This window comes from Melospiza melodia, chromosome 5 (assembly GCF_035770615.1).
Source record: "Melospiza melodia melodia isolate bMelMel2 chromosome 5, bMelMel2.pri, whole genome shotgun sequence".
NCBI classification, from domain to species: Eukaryota; Metazoa; Chordata; class Aves; order Passeriformes; family Passerellidae; genus Melospiza; species Melospiza melodia.
Genome location: NC_086198.1, coordinates 34,262,482 through 34,282,064, shown reverse-complemented (window position 1 = coordinate 34,282,064; position 19,583 = coordinate 34,262,482). Strand labels below are relative to the sequence as shown.

General features: G+C 39.9%; 1 protein-coding gene and 1 long non-coding RNA gene across 5 annotated transcripts in view; one reads left to right on the top strand and one right to left on the bottom strand.

Moving 5' to 3' along the window:
- The window catches only part of LOC134419023 (uncharacterized), a 42,467-nt gene extending 23,588 nt beyond the window's left edge, over positions 1 to 18,879 (bottom strand). Inside the window, exons 1-4 of the long non-coding RNA XR_010027933.1 lie at positions 18,579 to 18,879; positions 15,161 to 15,977; positions 9,756 to 9,981; positions 6,837 to 6,930 (exon numbers count right to left, since the gene is read on the bottom strand). This is a non-coding gene — a long non-coding RNA (uncharacterized LOC134419023). The remainder of the gene's footprint in view (positions 1 to 6,836; positions 6,931 to 9,755; positions 9,982 to 15,160; positions 15,978 to 18,578) is intronic.
- Positions 18,880 to 19,354: 475 nt separating this feature from the next.
- INPP4B (inositol polyphosphate-4-phosphatase type II B) overlaps positions 19,355 to 19,583 on the top strand; it is a 267,765-nt gene continuing 267,536 nt past the window's right edge. For all 4 annotated transcript variants that reach the window (XM_063156987.1, XM_063156986.1, XM_063156985.1 and 1 more), the window contains exon 1: positions 19,355 to 19,500. The gene's annotated coding sequence lies outside the window, so the exon portion shown is untranslated. The remainder of the gene's footprint in view (positions 19,501 to 19,583) is intronic.

The window sequence follows — 19,583 nt, the reverse complement described above, 5'->3', positions numbered from 1 at the left end:
GGTAGCTGCTGGACAAAGACCCTGGGCTTGCTTCTCCTCAGTTTCTGACTGCCTTCAGGGGTTGTGTGAAGACATAACACAGAGTAAGCAAAACGTCTCCTCTCTCTGTTCTCTTCAGCAGTTTGGTGGAAATCCTTTCTGCCCTTAAATTGCTCTCTGCAGTCATTTATACTCTGTGGAGGGGGTGAGGACACTGGAATGTAGTGACATCGTAGTCAGTGCTGCTGTGTATGAAAGCCAAGAGAAAGGCAGGGATAGATGGGGAAGGAATGTTGGTGCTGCAGGTTACATCTTCCCTCCTGAGTGCATTCTGAGGGAGCAGGTTTCTGTTTCTCTGAGCAGGAGGAATGAACTGCCTTAAGGTCTACTTACACAATAACCATATTTAGGTTTACTATTTCTGCCCATGATGAAGTGTGGGAATTCCAAGGGAAGTGGGAGATGGTGTTGAAAGGAGTGGGTGGAAAATCCTGTGTAAAACATTCCCTCCCTGGCGCCCAAAACTTCCTAAGGAATCAATTTAAGCCTTTTCAATCAGCCAGATATTCACTTCATGCTACAAAATCACAGATTTGTTATTCAATTTATAGGCGAACAAAACTTTGAAAAATAAAGTAAAAAAATTGGTATTTCACTTCTATATAGGAGAAAAAAAAATTGCCATAAAATTAGATGGTGGCGTATATACCTTTTATGTAAATCAGGACGAGAGGCTAAGTAAAAATTCCTTAGCATGAAAAGTTTCAGATTATATATGTTCTGGATTTTTAAAAGGACAACTTATCTGTAGCTTTGTGTAAAACAACTGCAGATGTTGAAAAACATGAATCCAACAAAATCAAATCACGGTCTTAGAGATGAAAATTTAATCAGGAAAAAGGCACTAAATAATACATGTCAATGCCACAGATATTTGAACATTTGTTGCACAATATATGGTACACAGAGTTGTTTCTTACAACAGAAGGTTACATATTCTGAGGTGCTTTCTGTACATAAGCACAGATGAGAAGAACAGCTGTGAGATGGAGGAGCAAAGGTTGGCATCCCCTGTTCTCTCCTCAATAAGTGTAGGAAGTGTGTTTTGCTGATTGCTAGGCATGGATGAACACACAGGCTCTACGTCCAGCAGATCTGGGGCATTGTCTGTGTCTTTAGATGTGTAACCAAGAAGAAAATGAAATTTTATACACTATTCTCTTTCTTGGGTATCCTTACTGTATTACTTTTTATTAGATTTTAAGGGTTCCCTGGTTAGCTCTGATTGCATTAACAACCTTATTTCCCCAATATTGTCAAACAAAAGCACTAATATTATCTCTTAAGCTGGGGTAAAAGCTATGGCCAAGGATGCACCATTAGAGATCAGAACTGTTACGTGGCAACAGTTTCCTTATTCTGGACTTGAAGGATGCAGAGCAAATGTACCCAACTGACATTTGGTTTGGAAATATTATCCCAAAATAATGTTCTCTCTCTGGGTAGTATGCAAATATTGGAACTTTATGGTATTTGTAAAGTACTTGCAATAATTCTGCACTAGAACAGTGTAAATTTGAGTCAGTTTCATGTGCATCATAACACAGAATGTAGAGGGACTTAAAATATTTATAGTATTGTGCTGTGTGATATCTTAATGCCATCCCTGCATTTACATTTCATTTAGTGTTATCCTGCCCTTAGGGAAATCTCTTTTGCCCAAGAATGCACTCTCTCTATAACAAATAGGATCAAAAAATCTCAAAAAAGAATTGAACAGCAGTAATACTTATAGAAGGAGAAATATGTGAATTCACCATTATCAAGAGTATTGACCTAGAGAAGCATTTTTGCACTTGATTAAAACCATTATTTAACACTTGGACTATATATGGTGGCAAAGCTTTAAACGAAAAATGAGCACAGTATATATTGTATAATGTGCTCCATTATTAAAACTTCCTATGCAATGGAAGTGTCTGATGTGTCCATAACAATGTCTGAAGGCATCTGATCCCCTGTGGTGTAGATTCCTGTTAGAAGGTCTCTGACCATCTCCTGTGTTGGAAGACTCAAACAGTTAAGGGAACCTGGACAATTTATAATTCTTTAGAAGTGCCTCTTTTACATCCTTTGAAAGAAATTGGAGCCATATCACCTCCAAGTATTTTACAGTATGTTGGTTTCTGGAAAACTGGGAGCTTTTTGGCATTTTTCCTGGACTTGTAATCAAAACAAATGCAAAAAACCTACAGTTTTCCTCTCCAACATACATCCTGCTTATCAACAAGCCTTGCTACATAGTGTCCACCAAGATCACCATTTTAATAAAAATGCCTTCAAAGCATTAATTCCATTGTTATTAATTCAAAAAGCCTCTCGGAAGCTCAGTATTCATAAAAGAAAAATCTTCTTTGCCTCACTAATATATAAAAGTCATCCTTCTAATACAGCAGCACTGTATCAACAGGAACAAAATGCTACAGATATAATTACTGGGCATCACTGGCTCAGGAATCATAAAACCCTTGACTCTGAATAAAAAAGCCAAACTTCTATTAATAAATTATAACAACTACTTCTTGTAGCAAACAAACCCCATGTCTTCTTATAATAAAGAAATGCATATTTATGGAAAGATTAAATAATCTGATTATGTAAGAACATATTTGTGGCCTAAAAATGCCCAGCCATGCTGCTATCACTAATCTTTACACTGAATTATAATCAGGGCATGGTAAGGAGAAAAGAAGAGTGCTGTCCCTCAATGAAATTTGAGAGACAGGGCTTGCTGACTTCCCTCTAGGCAAAGTAAATTTCAGAAATTTGATGCCTAGCTCCACCACTGTCTGTCAGAGACAAAGATGTGTTTTCAAAATGCTCATCAGCAGACACAGCAGATGCAGTTCTTTCAGTGGGAACTGAGCAGAGACACTGACAAGAGCTTCTTGAAGTCCTTCCATCCTCTGCTGTCCTAGGGCAAATCTCTGCTTTCCATGGCAGAGTGAAAAAGAAAGACTCTTACAGAAAGGAAATCTCGAGACTGTTTCTTTGTGCTGTTTTTTTTTCAAATTATAACACGGTGGGAAAGAGTTTACATCATTAGCCTAAATAGCAAATGACTGAGGTTGTCTTTTCACTCAAAAGCAGTAGTGAAGGCTTCCCATCACACTGGGACATTCTTGTTCAGGGGCCTGGTACCACAACTGTCCTTGAAATCCTCTAAGAAAGGGTTTTCTAGCCTCCAAGGAGCATGACAGGATAGATAAAGGACATTTGATCTTACTTCCTTTTTCTGAATGCATTCCTGAACTTTCACAAAGCCTACTATTGATTAATCAGGGGATAGCAAGAAAATTGTGGGAATAGCTTGCTTTGAGGGGGTGCTTTCCATGTTTGCACATTGTTACTCATTCATGAGTAGAAGGGCTTGAGCAGATTCTCTGCAAGTGCTTAGATTTTGTCATAGTATTCAAAGGAGTACCATTTACCTATTTCTGAGAGAAAGCTGTTTTCTTAATTATGTAGGTATCTGTCAGTGAGAAATGAAAAAGGAAAGAAATATACTTAGCAAAGCATGTAGTCATTTCCAGCTCGTTCGGTCTGGGAATTTACAAAGACTGGGTCTGTGCAGGCACAGGTTGCAATACAAGACAGGCACCCTTGAATCAGAGGGCTGCAGACAGCAGAACAGAATGTCAGGCTGTGTTGGGGTTTGTTCATGAACTGCTGGGATACGTTCCCTGAGCTTTTTGGCAGCATCACCTAATTACATGGTTGAGACAATGGAGAGATGACAACGGCTCACTCACAGCCAGCAGCAGCAGCCGAAGGTTTCTTTGTTACAGAGCATTTAAAAACTTTCCAGCCAAAAGCATATTGCTAAACTTACAGAGAATTGTTCTAACCAGTCACTAAAAGTACATGTACACCTGCTCACACAACGCTGCCTTGCATGCCTTCCATTAACAATACACAATACTTCAGCATTAAGCTTAAGGCCTTCTACTATCTTGCTAAGCATATTTTTCTGTAGTCTTAATGTCTATCTTAGCCTGAAACTCAAGCTACTGTTTCCTGTCCTTGCTTGCTGTACCATTGTAACTTTTTCTACTTTCAGACTTTGCAGTTGCAGCTAGTTCTGAGTTTCTTTCTGTTCCTAAAGCCTGCTTTTACAGCTTTCTGGAAATCATCTTACCTTTACTATTTCCTACATTTCCCCCTCTCAGTACAACTGAAAGAACTTTCTTAACTTTGTCATTTATTAACTACTTAGCGTTACATAGCTGTACTATATTATGGGGTATTTTTTGCTTGTTTGAGGAACTGTCTTGTTTATTTTAAGTGTTGCCATTTTACAGCAATTTTTAATGTTATAGAATATTTAGTCTGTTCAAAGGATATAAGTTAAATGTGATAGTAGTTACTGTTTACTATTCTAATTAGTCTCATCTGTTCTAAGGTCTTAATTTAAAGCTTTTATCTATAGCTATACTTACATCTACTATCTCTGTAAAATCTTGAGAACTTTCTGTGATTCTATATTCTACATCTTTCTCTTGTATGATAAAAAATTCTTTGACAGTTTTGTCTATTGTGTGTCGCATATACTGAAGTATATAACGTACTATTACTACTACTACTACTAAAACTACTAACACATATAAACCTATTTTACAAAGTTCCTTCAACTAAGGTGTAAAGTTCTATCTTTTGAAAAAATCCTCTAACTATTATCTGCCATCTTTTTTGATTTGAGCTGTTAGATCTTTTAGTTTTTGTATGCTTTTGTGGATGGATTTAGAATGGTTAGAGAGATTCATATAACACAATCTTTCAAATTCTTCATAACTGTGTTCATGTGCCAGTAAAAGAAAATCAATTCAGTGAAAGAAAATCAAATCAAACAAAATCAATTCCTCATATTATAATAAATATAAAATACTCAGTGCCCAGAAACCAGCTTTTACTTTTAAAGCACTAGCAGCTGGACAAAACATTAGAAATGGTGAGGAAAAGAAGAGAGAACACAAGAGAGAGCAACTTCCCACCTCTGAATACTGCATGCTATTCTGGTCTTTGCATTTTAAAGGATCTAGAAGAACTAGAAAGGTTCAGAAAATGGCAACAGGCTTGTCAAAATTATTGGACAACTTCATTTGAAGGCAGGATTAAACAGACAGGAATCCTTCAGACTGACAAAAGAAAAGCCTGAGGGATGCAGACCAGCAAGTGACATGACAGAATGCATAATGATGGATTGTTCACAGCTTCATCCACTACAAGAACAAAAGTACATGAATCAGAGATAACAGAGTCTAAATTCAAAATTAAGGGTATGGTAACAGACCTGGGGAGCTCCCTTGTATATGCTGACTGTTTACAGGCCTTTGCATGAAGGTTGCATGAATTTATTTAAGGAAAATATGTGAAGGAATACTCAGTGCCCAGAAACCAGCTCTGTGTCAGGAATTCCCTGAGCTGGCAAAGGTTGAATGGTAAGAGAGTCTCAGAGGAGAACCGTGTTTCTCAGGCATCTACATTTGACCATTGGTGGAAACAGAATACTGGGTTATCTTCTTTATACTCCAGTGTGGTTGGCTTATGTTCTTCTGTAACATTCTTTCAGTACTTAAAGGGGCTTATAAAAAGTGTGAGGATGACTTTTGCACAGGCAGACAGTGAGAGGACACAGCAGGAACTAAATGACCATTAAGGTCCCTTCCAACCCAAACCATTCTAAGATTCTGTGAGGGTCCATAACAGGACAAAGCAATTTCAGGCTGCAGGCCATGCTATGTTTGCAGGTTCTCTGTCTTATAGTTCAAGGAATGCTATAGAGACTAGGCTGTAATTACTAAATTTTCCTGTTCTTGGCAACAGGACCAAATATACCAAGTTATATATTTGCAGCAATACTGTGCATGCAATAAAATTTTAACTGTGAACGTTTCAGTCTGGATTGTTGGTTACTCTGAACATACATCGCTGGCAGTAAAACAGGGAACAAATTTACCCTTTTACATTCCATTCAGGCACTTCTGTGCTGCCAGAGCAATCTGAAATGGTCTTAAATTAGTCAACAGCGAGCTGTTCCAGCTTAAACCTACCCTTGTTTGAGAGAGGCAGTCCCTGCCTATTTGATTTCTGGCAGGAAAGAGGGATGAGGGAGATGGTAGGAAAGTAAACTGGTCACTGATGTGGTCCATAAATGCATGCTGCAGAGCTACTTTCTTGAGTTTAGGTGACAAAGAAAAACAAGTTGAAACAAATGACACAGAAAAACGTTCTTTAGATTTGAGCTGTTTCAACAATAATTTGTTGTCCATCAGACTCACGAGGCTTAACTAATGCTTTGTGAACTATATCAACTATGATATACTTTTTCTTCAAATATCTTTTCCAGCTCATTAGTCTGTAACTAAAATGTCTCTTGGGTAAGCTACACATTCTAGAAACCCTAATAAACTGACTAACCTATAGCCTGTTCCCATCTCCACACTGCTTTCCCTTTGTAATTTGGCAGGCTTATTTCTGTCAATATATTTTTTCCTATAAAAAGCATTGATTATTTTCCTCCAGCTCTGTACTTGACCTCACCCTTCCTGATGCAAACCTTAAAATTAATGGGATATTACATGTATCAGCCGAATTTTAAAGCCAGGCCTCTTTTTAATGACTCCACCAGGCCAGTGTCATAGATGTAACTTGCTTTTTACAGATTTGTGGCTGGTTTTAACTTTTAGATATGTTTTGTTAAAAGATAACCATTAGCTGAGAAATATAAAATTTATTTTTTACCATGATATAGGTGTGCAGTACCATTTTTTGTGGGAAAGAAAATAAGCAGAACTCACCTCTAATTACAGTAGACTGTCAACATAAAAATCAAGCCTTGCTTAGCTGCCTTTCATTGTGGCTTGGTGTGCAACAATCTGCAAAGCTTTTGTCCTGCAAAGGTTAAGGGAGAAGTAATTCTAATATATATAAGGCACAGATGCTTTCATGACCATGCTAGATTATTCATGAAAGTCCCACTTAGACAGATAAGCAGGCATTTGCCATTTATTCCTCAGTGCAATTAAACTCAAAATGTCTCAACACTTTTTAGGTTAACTTTGTGGAAGGTGTATTGATCTTAATTGGGTTTTGTATTAACACATTACTAAAACCCTGTACCCATTTGCACCCACCCATCCAGCGCTGGGCTGCAGAGCCATCCAACAGGGGCCAAAATGTAAACCTTTGGTATGGCAAGTCTTGCAAAGGGAACATTTCCTAGCAAACTCACCTTGTTTATTTTTATGGGAACAGGAGAGTACAGAAATTATGGAGAAAAATTGTTTCCCTAGTTTTTTATGCTAAAGAGGCAGAAATATATGCACATTTGGCTACCTCTCCCAGTTATGAGTGAGGTTTATATTCATATGTGGCATCAATGGCATCTCAGATTTTAAAAAAGCACTAAACTTTACACTGTTAAACTGAAAATAATAAGCTTAGCGCTTTTAACAGGCATGTTCTTCAAGAGGGTTGGCTGTGGGGTTTATCCAGCTCTCTATTTCTAAAGAAATAAAATAAAACTTCCTAAAATTTTCTGTAACAAAAAATTTATTCCCACTAAAAGTCACCTTATTTCTATGTGATTTTTTATGTGTATTATACATTACAATTCTCTATGAAACTATATAGTATGTACAAAAATAACTCAGGCTGAACATTGTGATAAATTTTGTTGCACAGTGATGCAGGGAAACCAAGGCAGATTTCTTGCTATTTCAAGTTTTTGAAAGGAATTACAGGTATTTCCTATATCTGTTATGCCATCATTTTATATGTGCCAAAATTGGGTCCTTATCAGTGGTAGCATTTCTGCTCAGCTCTGGGTATTTTGAGCCCCTGGCAATACTTTTGAACATCTAAGAATAGAATTAAAATATGCATTTCAGCCCAGTCACTAGGTGCAGAAGAAAATTGGGTGGGTTTTTTTTCCCTTCTGTACACTGTCCTAATTTGAAAAAATAAAATTAAAACTGTCTTTCCTTACAAGCTCATCTTGCTTTAACAGTGCACGTCAGAGATTTCAAGCTACTGTTTTGTCTGGGAATGGTTTGTTTTTCTTTTGTCCTTAGCAGTTTTTCATGATCAGTGAATAAAGGAACTTCACGAATGTTTTTGTTTTATTGAAATGGGCACATAGAGATTGAGTTATCTGTATAAAGTGCACCACAGAATGCAATAAATATTTTTATTATGCATACTGCCTGATCTCACAGACAGGAAAAGGGCTTAAACAAAATGTCAGCTGAGAAATGTGCTCAATTCTGTGTAGCCAATGAGCAACTACATGTTTAATTTTAAAGAAGCATTTTGACATATTCCCTGACATTTTCACCTTTTCATTATGGCACTGTCACCTTTTTTAAAAGCACTGTAGTGGCAATATAGATTTATCCAAGCAGCATTTCCAAACAGCAGGCTGGTTTACTACTCTTCTACACAGTGTGTCTTCTAGAAATCCTAAAGTAAGGGGAATAAATGCCTCAGTGCTGAGGAGACTAGATTACATCTGTGCTGAAATGAATAAACTCTATATCTAAATCAACTCTCCCCCATTTTGACAGTTTATGACAGCTTTTTGTGTTCTTTTTTTCCAACAACCATATTTACAGAAATTGTACTCTGAGATCTAAAGCACCCTGTTACATTTTATAGAAGGTATAACAGCACAGTAACTACCAGCCTGGAGTCTGAGGGAGCAATTCCTTGATATGACTATGACTGTTGCTTTAATCTTCCATCTCCTTTGTTTGTAACAAGTTGTGTCCCAAGGAAAGTATCATGCACAACAATGCATCTGGCCCAAAAGCAGAGCTGCTATTGCCAATACGTGTTGAGGCAATAAATGTCAATGCTAAATGAAGCACTGCAACACCTCGAAGATCACTGCGTCATGTGCTTCTCAGTCCTTGCTCAGATTTTGTCTAGATTATTCCTGCAGTCATATCACTTTTTCTAAATTTTTAATGATTATTTTATTGTCAGCTGCACAAATATATATTGAACTGTACAAGAAGAGTGAATGGCAAGAAGCCTTCTACCTTCCTTCATGAAATCTGTAGTTTTGTACTGCAGCACTCCTTAGTTTTAGTATGAAAATGAGCATGAAAAGAAATCCATTTCCACAGGTATAATCAAGAGAGATGACTCTCAGCAGTTTCCTCAGGAAACAGGCTTTTCCTTGGTGCCCTGTCATCTTACTCTCACCTTTAATTCTGAAATGCTTCTTCATTCTTGCCCTTAAGGAGAGGAAAATTAATGGCTAGCATAGAAGTGGTGTTGTGGTACGAATATTATCCAGTATACATGTTGCTTCTCTAGCCAGCTTCACATGAAGGTTAATTTTGTTCTTCCAGCCACAAGAGATGTTTGTTCCCCCTGTCCTTTGCAGGCAAGCTGGGGCTCATGCTGCATGTTCACTGAGCATGGCAGAGGTGAAACAGCTCTATCTCAAGGACTCTGTTTTATCTACAGCTAAAATTTCTTATCTCCAATAAATGCTCAGAAAAAACTTCCCCTCTGGGAGGATTATTTCCACCTAAAGGAGAACTTGCCTCCAAAAATGTAATAACAAATGCAGAATTTCATAGTTCCTACATAGTTTTTGCTTTGCCATTGTTTCTTCTCTGTTTTCTTTTTCTTTCTTCATTTTATATACTTTGCCTCTACCTTGCTGTCCACCCCCATAGTTCCTTCTCAGCTCATCTCTCACTCACCTTCCAGCCCACACCCCAGAGTTTGGCTCCTTGGTCTGTGTTTCCTGAGGTTCTGCGGGGTAATTTTAAAAGAAATGTGAAAGGTGCAAGGTCAGTTCCACCTGTGATAGGATGGAAGGTTACTGCAAGTGCATCTTTTGCAGGGTGGGCAAATCCTCTTCTTAGTCAGATGCTGCAGCTTCAGAACACTTTAGCTGGATCCAACAGAAATTCTCTGGATTTGTCACTGGGGGAAAAAATAAACAGACTCTGACACAGTGGATCAAATGCAGCTAACTTAATACTTCTGCAAGAAGCTGTACTTTTAATTTTTTTCCTGCTTGACTTACAAGTAATAAATGTGTAAACCACTTGACCCCACATTGTCCTCAAAAATAAAAGGGAGGAAGTGGTTGAAGAGCTATTTGCACCATCCACCTTTGCTAAAATGTTTTTGTTACCCTGGAGTTAACATCTTAGCAACTAATGCTAGCTAACTAGCAAAAGAGATCCTCCCCCATACGAAAAAAGCCCCAAAGTCATGAATGCAAATATTATATTGTAATGGGTTTATACTTCACCTGTGGAAATTGCCTTTTATTAAGTAGACTCAACAAAACTAGTGCTAGTCACATAGGTCAATTTACCCTGAAATAGCTGAAGTAGTGTTTATTCTGAGGACATTTATCTGTAGCCAGTGAGCAAATTAACATGCTCTGGAGTTATGTACCTACCAAAATATTTTTTTTTGAGAAGGATCAGGAACAAATGTTTCTTTCTAACCAGATGTGCTCTATCAATTATAGTTATCTTCTCTGTGTGATTCTACTGCAGGACACAGAATCCTTGATTTTTTGTGATAGCAGCAAAATATTAGAATGTTGGCAAACAAATCCATAAAGCATAGAGCTAAATATTCTTACTGTCAAGCTGCGGAATGAGGTCCTAAAGCTGCATGAGGATAACTACATTAAATTCAGTGGAATATTTGCATATATCAAGATGACCTAGATAAAAGTGAGGAAGGAGCAGGGAATAGTTCTGGAAACCAACCTTCTGCTAACCAGAGAAACTGACAGATATTAATTCCCTGATAAAAATGGGCTTGACTTCTCATATGACCTTAAACACGACTTAAAATATCTTAAATGTGTCCCTCTTAAAATGAATAATAACACTTTACTCTTGCCTGGAGTCTGTTGGTTGAGGATTTTAACTTGTCCTAACCACACAATTAAAGGCCAGACTGTCCCAGACATGGAGAGACAGGCTCAAAGGGAATATGGTTCCTTCCTAAACCTTTATGGGCCAGCAATGCCACATGAGTCTACATTCTCCTAGCTCTCTGAGGTAATCAATTGTGCAACGGTACACAATGGAGAATTTCCCCTGACACTTTCCCAGACTTAATTAATTTTCCTTGGTCGAACTAAGGCACATAGGACAAAAATCTTTTTTTATACCCTGAAAGGCACACAAATATTGAAAGGCTAATTATAGCCAGGACCCAAATTTAACTTACCTTGTGATGTCAGTGAAGGGTATTGTAGTTATTTTACACGTGGTTCTGATTAATGTAAGTTAAGTTAAACTCTCAAAATTAAGTAAAAGATCAGTGACAAAGATGAAACTAACCCCACTGTCCTCACCATCAATCACCACATAGTCATTATTTCCATTTGTTTCATTTTCTTTACAGTGAAAGGCAGAAAATATTTTTAAACACAGTGGATAAAACAGACCTCAGCCAGCAGAATAGAGAGCCCACTTTAGGAGTGAACATCATTAGCCTTAGGTGGTTGATTCATGTTACACACAAATTTTTACAGGACAGACAGGGTCAAAATCCAAAATATATTAAAGATCAGGAGATGAGAAGTGAGTGACATAATCAGCCAGGCATATACTAAGCTCTCCAAAATATTCTTTGTATCACTCTTTTAAATTGCAGTACAGGGAAAGAGATACACCATTAAGTGGTGATGATTTAAGATCAAGCATTTACCCTAAGACAGGCTGCAGTATCATACACAGACAAGAGGCTGCTGTTTTTGAATGGAATCAAATTGTGAATTGAAGCACAGTGGGTACGAAAATACTGCAAAAGGATTTGAAAATGATTGCTCATCTGTGTAGTAAAATATATCCTCTTTAAAGTCCTGCTGTGGCCAGTATAAAATGATCAGGGATGAGAGTCTGCATGTGGTCTGCCAACATGTAGGAAACAGAAGGAGAATCATTGTCCAAGGCAGGGCTGTACATTACAGTTACATTAATAAGGCACTACCAAATGGTGATAGAAAGTTATCCTACAAGTTAAACTTTTCTGAAATCAAGGTGGCTGTGATTTAAAGTTTTGCCTGATTAGAACAGGGGCTAGCAATTTTCAAACAAGGGGTATCAGAACTGTAGTTTTCTTTTCCAAATTAGAAGAAAAGCGTGACAGCAGAAACTTGGCAGAGGCTCAGCAAGAGCAAAGAGGGGTTTTTCCCTTCAAGAGATGAGATGCTGCTAATTAGCTGAGTGGGGGTATGTTACCTCTGTGGCAGGGAGGCAGAGCTCTCTGCTCCTGCTGCTCCTGGTGCCACAGTGACCAGCCCCTTGCTCTGCCCTGGGGTGCAGCATCCTGCAATACCTGCAGCATCCCTCTACCTGCCATTCAAACCTGCCTGCTTGCTGACTTGAGTGCTGCCTCATGAGTCCTTGATTTTTGCAGTCAATATTTGATGTGGGTAATCTGCTTGTGTTGTGACATCCTCTTGATGTATGGATGACACACAGTGAGAGAAACACACGTGCTAGAAGCTGTATATTCATTTCTCTGAGGGAGATCCCCAATGGTTGCTCTACATGGACGTGAGAGTTTTGGAGAGTCACAGCACAGAGCACCAGGTTTGCCCCCAGCTTTAAGGTTTTTTTTAGCACCCATGTCAGGAATCCACCTAGGAACTGTGAAATTTAATATTCCAATATTTCTTTACATGAACTATGCCCTGAAAAATTTGTCAGGATCCAAGTTAAAGGCAATAAATGCTGCAGAGTAATAGACTTGCTGAGGAACAAGTGTTCCCTCAGTTGTCAACTGCTCCTGTCCTATACCTGGCCCCCTTTCAGGGCAAGACGGAATAGCCTGTAAACAGAAAAGAATGTAACTTCCAAAGGTTATTTTTGTATTTTCAGTCACACCTTATTTCTGAACATTCTATTCAAGCTCTAAACCCGCTTTTATATGGAAGAGAGTATCTGTTTAAAGCTTCAGCTTAAATTATTTTCTTTAATTTTTAAGTGTTTACTTTTCCTCGGACAAGTGTGGGATCTTCTTGGACTCCTCCTGCTGTGAATTCACAGGGTATACATAAAAGGATATTTATGCAGCTGTAAAGGCAGATACATATTAAATAAGAATGGAGTTCTCATAATGATTTTATCAAGCTACCAATGAAAAGGTATCCTATCATCTTGCTACTTCAACCTGGCAGGCATTTGTGAAATTTCAGGTTTTTAGATGTTGCTTGTCTTCAACCAGGTGCCACAAGTGAAGCCAAAATCTGTTTCAAAGGAGAGTGCGAATTGCTGTGTGAAGTACTTCAACAAAAGCACTGGACAGCTCTAAGGGCTTCATACTCTATTGCATCAAATCTTTTCATTTTCACCATGTGAATTAAAAAAAAAAAGTTGTCATGGTTTGAGAGAAATTTGTTTCAATATAACATGATATAAATAATTACACCAGTGGAGAGCAATGCAAATGTGAACTTGGCTACTTTCTGAAAAATTGTCCCTTTGAAAAATGACAGAATTGGGAACAGCTGGCCATTGGCAGGGACACCTGTTTTTGTAGGCTCTGCTGTCCCAGAGGACTGTTTTGTCTCTGAATGCTGAGGCAAAGGGAATGTGGGATTAAGTTTAGAACAAGGCCAGATTCTCTTGAGTTTTTGGCAGAATTATAAAGGGACAAGATCAATAATATACCTTTTTGTAGGTAGGAAATAGTTACAGTTCTAACTTCTGAGAATGAAAGTGGAAGTCTGAACTATAATTTAAGGGGGTGGTTGTAGGGGAATAAAAAGGGCCATGAATTGCATTCAAAGCTATAGGAATGGGGTTGGATTTGGGGATTTGAGGGCTGGAGATTTTTTTTAAAGGAATGTTCTTGACAGGTGTTTTTGTTTTATTATATTTTTTGAGGGGGAATTTGTTGTGTTTTGTTTTGTTTTGTTTTGTTTTTTGTGGTGGAGAGCAACAAAATACTTTAAAACAGGTCAGTTCCGGCAATGTACAAACCTTCCTTGAAATTGAGCCTACACAGAAAATGTGAAAAAAGTGATGGTGAAATCTTGTTCAGCAAGAAGGGAATCATGTATAGCATCCACCTCAGCCTGTCTGATGACTTTATTATTTTAGACAGTAAACTATCAGCTGGCTTGCCCTTCCACCTTCTGTGACAAAAAAGTATTGCCAAAAGATATTGAAGTGCTTTTGCCTTGTGAGATAAAATCAAACAGTGTGATTTTCTGGCAGAGGTTAAGTGTCCAACATCAAGTAACAGGGCATTTGGCCTGGAAAATGGTGTCCAGTACGAGTAGACCTAATAAAAACTATGGCTTCTGCCCTAAGCATAGGTCAGCAAAAGACCCCTGAAGTCAACAGAGTTTGCATTAGTGGAACTGGGTCCAATAATTTAACCATTTATCTTGACTCTTTTAAAACTCGCATGCTATCTAGTCATTTATACTGGTGCAAAGGGAGCAGAAAATGAAATTAAAACTCCATCTCGGGGTTGTTTGTTTGTTTGTTTTTTATTTTTGTTTTGGAAGGGCTTTTTTAAGCAGCAGCCCCACAGTATTTATTAAAAGAACTGCACATGTCTGTCTTGCCTGGCAAATCTGATCCAGATTTGGCCTGGGCACACAGCTGCACTATTGTCAGAGTGGCCAGGGAACACCATCCAGTGGTTTTACAAGCTCCAAGAGAGGATACCTCATGTGGAGGCTGCTTCAATAAAGTCTCTCCATTTAATGTGTCGAACAATAGAGAAGACTCATGCTGTTTAGCATTTTGTGTCATATGAACATGATGTTTCAAAGTTCATATTAGTGATAAAATCATATTTTCTGTCCTTAGGAACTTTGCTTCTTGCCCCTTAGTTTTACACAAAACTGCACAGCAACAAATGCTGAAACTGAGAGAAAATGCTATTGAAGAAAAGAACAATAATAGTGCAATAGTGCTTTGGGATTTCTATGACTGCCTTTTTCCTGGCAGTGGGGCAAGAAGTGAAGTTATTGTTTAGATTGATGATAAACAGTTGCATGTTTTATCCAATGCACAGGAAAACATTAGGGTTACTGTGTTACAATCATTCCCAACTTGTACAACCAACACAGTAAATATTGCCAAAATGTGAAGGAAGCAAATTCACCTACCTTTCTGCAGGAGGTTCAATCTAGGCAGCATAAGACATCATTTTGGTTTGGGATTTTTTATTATTTGCCCAACACCAACTCTTTTATTTAGTACACAGTGTGATGCTCTCTCTGCAGTGCTTTCTCCAGCAGTTCTGTATTGGCTTTCCTCCAAGTATTTTGATGAAAAGTATGTGATGATTTCAGAGAACTGAGTAAGTATTTTCCTTTGACATTGCTTTCTTCTGTATTTGGTAGTAAGGTATTTTTCTCAGTTTCAGTTTCACCTTGGTGTCACTAGTTACACAGCTCTTCCTCTGGTGGGTGTTGATCCTGCAAGTTGTTTGATGTTGACACTGGTACAATCTATTGCTCACACAGAATAACCTGCAAAGTTAAGGCTTTGATTTGTTCAGCAAGCCATGGTTTGCAGTTCCCCTGCAGAACCCAGGTCGTCTTCTGGCTTCTTCTGCAGTTGTTCTGTAGCTGCACTGCAATATGTATGTTTGGTATAAATTGCAATATTTAGGTTATCAAGGTAGCTTTTTGGCACATGTCCACCATCAGCGTAGGTAAGGTGTGGGGCACGGAGAGCTAAATGAAGTTTATGGTCACCAATTCTGTGACAGTGCAAGCATTTCAATTCTGTGCAGTAATCTAGAGTGACGCTGCTATGCAGGAAGCCCCACCAGTCAAGCTCACTTCTGCTAGGATGTGGTTTTTGCTGATTTTCATTTAATGCTTTAGGTTTATTTTCAGTATCAGAAGCATCCTTTGGTTTTGGCAGGGTTGTTGGTTCCAGCAAGAGATGACTTTAAGGCGTGGAAGTGATCCTGCACTGATGGAAGAAAGGTTTATGCTTTCATTAGGATTTAATTTTTGATTCCCTAATTTTTTGCAGCTAAAAAACTGGCGTAAATTCAACAATATTTGCTGTACTGTGGGTAGTATGGAAAAGCAATGCAATTATCCCATGCAGTTATTCATATCAACTGTCTAGAGAGTGAGCAGCCTTCGAGTTTTACCCTAACTCTGCCTTCAAAGATATTTCATTGCTTGGGAATACAGTATGCTCTAGATCCTCTTCAGTCCCTCTGCTTCTGAGCCCAAATTAAACTTCTCTGCCTGACACAGGCCTGCCTCCCAACAAGGTTAGCATGACAGCCCCAGCTGCATTTGGTGTGCACTCAGTCCTCTCCCTTGGTAAACTGTTATACTGAATGCCAATTGAAGATAACGCAAAAAGAGCTTCTCGAAAACAAACCCGTCCTATCCATCAAAATGTACTCTGTGCAAAGACCTACAACAATAAATATTTGCATTTCTTCTTACTGAGACTTTTGCCGTTCCTTGAAGATTGGGAACAGTGGAAAGATATTAATAATAAAACTGTCATATTATGGAGGTGATTCATATTCATTTTTCTCCTTCTACTACAGATGTCTGTTAGAAGCTGGGCTTCAGATGCTACTTTCCATATACCAGAATGAGCTGAATTATACAGTCAAGTGCTTTCTTAGGTCGGTGTCTTGTTTTCTAATGGCTGAAGTCTGCATTGCTTTTTTGAGAATACTTTTATAGCTTGTCTGAAGCTTTCTGATACATTTATTATGAAGCACAGGTAGAGGTAGGCTAAAATTTTCAAGCCTGAGTGGATGCAGTTAGATGCCCTAAATCCATATCTAGGCACTTTAGGAAATGTGATTTTCAGAGGTAGGGAGCATAGAAACACATTCAAAATAATTTTGAGGATAGTATTTTTGAGCATTAGATACCATTTTTTATGCTTAAGTGTATTTTCAAGCTCTGAAAATTTTGACTACATGACAGAAGAGAGCTTTAGACTATATATCCATTATAAAACATTTTGGAGCTCGATGAAACTCTGATTATCTAATATATTTTTTTTCCATTCTGACTTAGGGTAGATTTCTGAACACCCATTTTCAAGTAACATCTTGAGTCTTAACATAAGACTAATCTAAAAATTAGCCTTTTTCCTTCCTGTGGTCTGCAGTATGACTGGTTATACAACAAAGTCTTGCCCCAAGAAAAAGTGTTCTTCAAGACAATATTTTTTGATAACTGCTCTTAATAAAGTTCAGTGCTATACAAAGTCAAGGTTTTATTACTGAAAAAAGAAAGCAGGGGCTGTCATTGCATTTCCCTCCAAATCTAACAAACATCCATTTTACAGACTCAGTACTTTGTTCTGAACTTATATAGGAGTTTGGCATTGCTTTCATTTGAAAAGCAAGCAGACTAAACCCCAATAATATTTGGCTCTTAAGGGAGCACAGAGAAAGGAACAACTTATGCAATGGAATTGCACATAGCCAAGTTTTTCAAGTTCCGTGTTCACCATCTGGATTGTCATTGGTGGCAGCCTGGGTCTACTGCTTCCAGTTTCTAAGACAGCACGATCTTTCCTGCTGTGTGTTACACTGTGGAACATTAAAAGTTTAACAAGGAAGATTGTGACGAAACTCCTCTTGTGAGAAGCCAAATATTGTTCATGAGAGATGCTCGAAGACTAATCTCTGAATTGAAAAGGTAGTTTAACTTCATTACAATGATTTGTTCAATATGATCCTTATTCTGCAAACATTTATGCATGAGGAGCATTATGTGAGTGGGTAGTTCCATCAAGATAGATTTTTTTCTGTATTACTTGGTTTAGGTGTTTGGACAAGGGCATATAGTAGGAGTCCTTGTAAAATATCTGTACTATATTTGAATATCTGTATACAGACCTTGCCCTGATAAGCCCCGGTTGTTCTTGATGGGCTGCAGCTGTGGCTAGTGAAGATCACTGGGAAAAAAGGGGGTGGGCTTGGCCAGGCAGGGAGAGCCTGGAAGGAGCCCTGGCTGAGAGGCAGTAACAAGCAGAAGAACAAGTCTATGCTGTGAAGAACTGCCCCCAAGAAATATTGCTGAGAAGGTATGGGACTTTAGAAATATGAAATATAACAGCAAGATAACAACAAGGTCAAATATCTCTTGTGCCTTCTCAGGCTTTTCCTTTTAATTTTGTGTAGCTTATAATGCTGGTTTTTTAGTTCCCCTCTTTGTGTCTCTGTATCTCTGTTTTGACTTCAAGCTCTTGAAGCTGAATCAGTCTTGATCTGCACAGATCGTTGTAAGGCTTTGTGCTGGTACTTTGTAGATGACTGCAGTTATTACAACACAGGAAACACTAAATCCAACCCTGAAACAAATGATATTGAGTAGGCTAATGTAGCTATCTAATCTCTATTAACTTCAGTTGCTTGGAGAATGATGGTGTAGGAGTGAATTATGCTGCTCAAATCCCAGACGGTGTCCTGCAATAATGCACAAGTAGTCTCAAAAGGATTGATTAAAGCTTCAAATACCAGAATTTATCTAACTACAAAAGAAGTAGGAAAAAAACCAGGATTAAAAAAAAAAAGATTATTACCAAGTGAGAAAAATCCTTTACTAATTCCTCTGTTGCCATACCTACAAACCCAATTTTCCGATGCCATGGATCAAAGGCCGAGGGGATGGATGCCATTGGTACTTTCCGGAGCGGCAGCACGGGCCGGAGGCGAGGTGTAGCGCTCCCACCTTCCTCCCTGGCGGGACCAGGCATCCCTTATCGCCCACCCCGCCAAGTTTTGAAGCTGGAAGGCAGCCAGCCCGGCGGCTCCGAGAAACCGCTCGCTTGCCTTCTAGGCAGATTCTGTTTCCAGCTCCGGGACAGGGAAGGGACCAGCGTTTCCTACCGGTCCTGCTGCCCTCCCCTGAGCCACAGAGCCCCGGGCGGTGCCCATGCGGAGCTCTCCATCCCGGGTCCAGCCGGCGCCGCCTCCTCGGCAGCGCCCCCAGCCCGGTCCGTCCGTCCCCTCGGGCCGGGCGAGCTCCGCCGCCTCCCAGCCCCCGGCAGCGGCGGCCGGGCTCCCTCTGGGCGGCAGGAGGTGAATGGCAAGCGCCGGCGTCTCCCTCCCACACCCCAGCGTCGGTCTCGCCTCCTCCAGCAGCAGCAGTAGCGGGTCACCTCTGCGCGGCTGAGCCGAGCCGAGCCGCGCTGCCTGCTGGCCGCAGAGGAGAGGAGGCTGGCGGCTCCCTCGCTACCTGCCACCACGGCTGGCGCTGAGGAGGGCGCTGCCGGGGGCGGCGCTGGGGGCAGCAGCGCCGGTGCCCGGAGCCAGCCGCACCTCTCCTCTCCCTCCCGGCGGGGAGCAGGGCGGGCTCGGCTCCGGCTGCCCAGGCGCCGCTCCTCATTTCCTCTCGCCCTCCGCCGCGCTGCTGGAGGCTCCGCGCTATAAATAGCCGCTCGCCCGGTGCCTCCCGCAGCCAGAAGGGGAAGGTGCCGCGCTGGCCGCCCCGCCGCCGGACAGGTACCGCCGCTTGCGAGGGGCGCGGGGGCTCTTGCTGCTGGCCAGGGTTTTGTTTCCGTGTTTTCCCCTCGGGTACCGGCGCG